The 4,436-nt window shown below is 40.5% G+C and overlaps 1 pseudogene; it reads left to right on the top strand.

The window, feature by feature from the left end:
* The first annotated feature begins 2,480 nt into the window (after window positions 1-2,480).
* Window positions 2,481-2,928, top strand: LOC140116684 (G patch domain-containing protein 11 pseudogene; annotated as a pseudogene).
* Window positions 2,929-4,436: the final 1,508 nt, after the last annotated feature.

The raw sequence follows: 4,436 nt of genomic DNA on the forward strand, positions 1-4,436 counted from the left end.
CCCCTAACACTGGCCCTAAGTCTTACAGACCAAAATTTAAGCAAGTCAGTTCCGTTCTGGTCTACGAGCATTCCGACCAGACATTCAGGCACTGTTTTTAATAAATGTGCCCTATAAACTGACTTGCTGCAATGAGGCACTCTTTTGCAAATAAAGATAGAATGAGGGCAATGTCACTAAATAACCTGAATTCAATGGTTAAGAGCTGGGGCATAAAAGTTTCCTTTTCATAGCCTATGTAGCTACAGCATTCACCTTAATGTATTTAACATCAACACTAACAAGCTACCAACATTTTTTTAACATGATGATGTATCTTACAATTTATCATTTCATGAACACTCATGTTCTTGTTACAAGAAAACTGTTCTTGATGATAGTTGGCCTTTCTAGCAAATAATAGTTGTGCTGCGTCGTTGTGGCTCAGCTATTAATGATACCCTCTTGAGTTTTTAATTATTCCTCCTGCAGTGTGTTATTCCATGAATTATACATGATTTAAAAGTACAGTTACATTTTGCATTTTAATTTATGCTGATCAAAAAGGTTTCCTTCTGCATCTCAATTACTGAAGTTTCCTAATCAGGGTAAATATGTATGTAAATTTATAAACTGTGTTTTTAAAGTTTTTATAGTATTAACATTTTCATACATTTAGAATGTTGTGGCGGAGTTCAATATGTATCCAAACAGACATAGTAAGTCAAATGAGTTATACAGTGAAAACTCATTCTGATGTACTGTTAATACCACTGCAGTTCACTACCACACAGTGTACCAGACACTGTTCACATGGATAACTGTGTTTAGTTTTTGGTAAGCTTGGGCAGCCACTTATTTCTCAACTTGTGATCATTGTGGAGGAAGGGGATTCCATTTACAACAGAAAAACCTGTGCATCTAAAGGTACATTAGCACGAATGGCTGGCCGCAGTGTGCTGGAGAGGAAGAGGGATGAGTGCTGATCTCCCCTCTCCATAGAGCAGTGCAGGGCAGCCGCCATAATATGGCGAAATATAGGACATGTCACATCTCCACCTGCGCCAGGTCACCATTGCTGTCGCCTGTGCTGGATCAATCATCAAACCAGCCGCATGGTGTCGGCCTGTGTGATGCAATTATAGTAACGGAGCACAGGAGCTTAAAGCGCCTGTGCTCTGCTGCAGTAAGTACGGGGTGGGAACCACATCTTCTATGGCGGATTGGACATGTTTTTAAAAACTAGTTCTTCCGAGCTTGGGCAACCCACTTGGATCCCACGCCTGGTTATGCACGAGCTTTAGTCCCACATGCACAGTAGCTCCTGCTTCAATGCCGGCACCAGCAATGATATATGGCTCTACATAGGCATGAGTGTATGCAGAACTGCGCATGCATAGATATCTGAAGATCCTGGCGGCAAGACTACAGCTAGATCACGCAAGATCAGGCGACCTGCAAGGAGGCAGGCCCCAGTGGCTATTGGGGTGTGGAGTAGCCTTTGCTCTCACAGCACATAAAGACTTCTCCATGCCCCATTCTCCATGCCCCAGTAGCCTCTGCTGATAATATATAAAACATATTTGCTAGATGAAGTTTATATCAGCTTTGGCAACAGCCAAGGATTAAAGGAAAACAGTTTAGAGCTGAGGACAAAAGGAAGAACCTACATTTGTAATAGTTAAATTCCCATTGGTCGGTTTCCTATAAACTGAGTTTATCATATTCGAAAACAAGCAATCAAAAAAGCCTGCAGTTTATGCACAATCCAGGGACTTATCATAACCCTCTTTAATTGCTTGTATATTTTATGTTTACTAAGTTGATCCTAAAAATACTACAGATAACAAAAGAAAAGATCCCATACAACTTTGGCCAATTACTTTGGAGTCTTAAAAGTCTTAAATCAAGAGGTGTGCCGGGATCCTGACATCTATTATGTGTGCTGTGCTGTAATCTGGATCGTTGTTGCAGATTCAGTACCTTATTTCTTCTAGTTTGTAGTGAGAATGAACAATGCAGATTAAAAAGATTACTCAAGATTAAAGAGGGTCTTAATGTAAATGGGATTTAGCTGCAATAACTGGCATACCCTAAGGGTAAAGGTGGTGCTGTCTCTCCCCAACCCTCTATCAATAACATAGATGTGGTTATCGGTATAAAACATCTGTCCACTAAATTCTGTCTACATTCACTCTCTTTTACACCTACTGTGTATTAGGAAACCTTGATAAAAATTAGCATACAAGATGTTAAACCAGGAATCCCTATGCCAAGGAGAGTCATAGAATCCTTAGAGAAGGAACAGAAGCAAAAGGAAAGCAATGTCAAGAACATTCACAAGTGCCCAAAGGAGGTAGAAAAGGTAAAAAGAGAATGCACTGAATGAGGCGCTGAACAATGAGAACAAGGGCTTTGGGTTACTGCAGTAGATGGGGAACGTGGAAACACTTGGTAAGAAAAGTGAAGGCATTGTTGAAGCAGTCGCACTGAATATTAAAATGGGTCGGAGCGGCATCGGTCATGAAGAAATGAAGAAACAGAAAGCAGAAGAAGATCTTTAAAACTTCAGATCAAAGATTTAAAAGAGACAACAAGCAGAAGAACAAGCTACTAATGACTTCAGGTTGAGGATGAGAAGTAAGAAAAAGGAGCAGAAGTTAGAAGGTGACCTCAGAAGAAGCCAAAGAGCATGCCTGCAGCTGAATGAGCAGAATCGAGTATGCTCTCCAGGAAAAGCCTGGTTTTGGCCTCCAACAGATTACCAAGAAGAGGATTCAGACACTGAAGAGGACAAGAATGAAGTGAAGGAATAGGAGCTTAGTACACTTGACAAGTTACAGATTCGGACCAGTTATTTAAGAGGAAAGCATCTGGTGTGGCACCACATATTAAGATGAAGACATGCAGTCAAATTGTCTTGGTGATACGTCAAAAGACCATGACTAAGGCAGATTGGTGGCATGGATTGAAAATTCAGAGAATATACTATTGAATTCCACAGAGTGCACTGAATATGTTTTACATAAACTTCTACTAATGCTATTGGAGTTCATACTATTGTGTTAACAAATAATGCAAGATCTTTTTAACTTTTGTTATCTTCTTTTATACATCCCTCTACGGCAGTGATGGCGAACCTTTTAGAGACCGAGTGCCTAAACTGAAACGCAAAATGTACCTACGTATTGCAAAGTGCCAATAAGGCAATTCAAACTCGTTCCTGATCAGAAGTAACTCCTCTCTAGTGCTTTTAAATTGAATTGCACTTTAAAATGCAAACTGCCCAATAATGCCATAGATAACTAGAAAATCTGCAGCAGTCCTAAGTTAGTAATAAATAAATAAAAAAAATAGATCACTACATACATAGGGAGCTATTGGGCATAACAGTACAGTGTTAAGTTTACACAGAACTGCTGGGATACTAGACCACATATATTACACAGAACTGCTGCAGTCTGCCTGCTTTCTTTCCTTGCATAGGACTGCTACCTTAACCTCTACGCTCTACGGCGCAGAGGTATAAGGGATGTATGAAGAGGGCTCACGGGCTGAGTCCTCTTCATACAGAGGTGGGGGTTGTTGCATATTGGGGGTTGAGGTTGGTGCTTGCACCGATCGCGGCTATTAACCCTTTCAACGCCGCCGGCAAAGTCGCTGGCGGCGTTTAAAAGACGGTGGCGCGCGGGCGCCACCATCTTCATTACGATCGCCGCGCCCCCGAACGTCATCGGGGGCCGGCGATCGGTTGCCATGGTAGCCTCGGGTCTTCGTTTGACCCAAGACTATCTGGCATCTGCAGATTCGTTACAATGAGCCTGTGGCTCATTGTAGTGAATGTGCTGCAAAAATGCCATATATTGCAATACAGAAGTATTGCAGTATATGGTAGGAGCGATCTGACTATCTAGGGTTAATGTACCCTAGATGGTCTAAAAAATAGGGAAAAAAAAATAAAAAAAAAAGTTTAAAAAATAAAAAAAATTAATAAAATATTAAAAGTTCAAATCACCCCCCTTTCCCTAGAACGGATATAAAACATAATAAACAGTAAAAATCACAAACATATTAGGTATCGCCGCGTCCCAAAATGCCCGATCTATCAAAATATAAAAACGGTTACGGGCGGCGGTGACCTCCGAGGCGGGAAATGGCGCCCAAATGTCCGAAATGCAACTTTTACACCTTTTTACATAACATAAAAAATGAAATAAAAAATGATCAAAATGTCGCACAGACCTCAAAATTGTAGCATTGAAAACGTCGCCTCATTTCGCAAAAAATGACCCCTCACACATCTCCATGCGCCAAAGTATGAAAAAGTTATTAGCGTCAGAAGATGGCAAAAAAATGTTTTTCTTTTTTGTACACATTCGTTTAATTTTTGAAAATATATTAAAACACAATAAAACCTATATGAATTTGGTATCACCGCGATCGCACCGAACCAAAGA

This window comes from Engystomops pustulosus, chromosome 2 (genome assembly GCF_040894005.1).
Source record: "Engystomops pustulosus chromosome 2, aEngPut4.maternal, whole genome shotgun sequence".
Classification (NCBI taxonomy): Eukaryota; Metazoa; Chordata; class Amphibia; order Anura; family Leptodactylidae; genus Engystomops; species Engystomops pustulosus.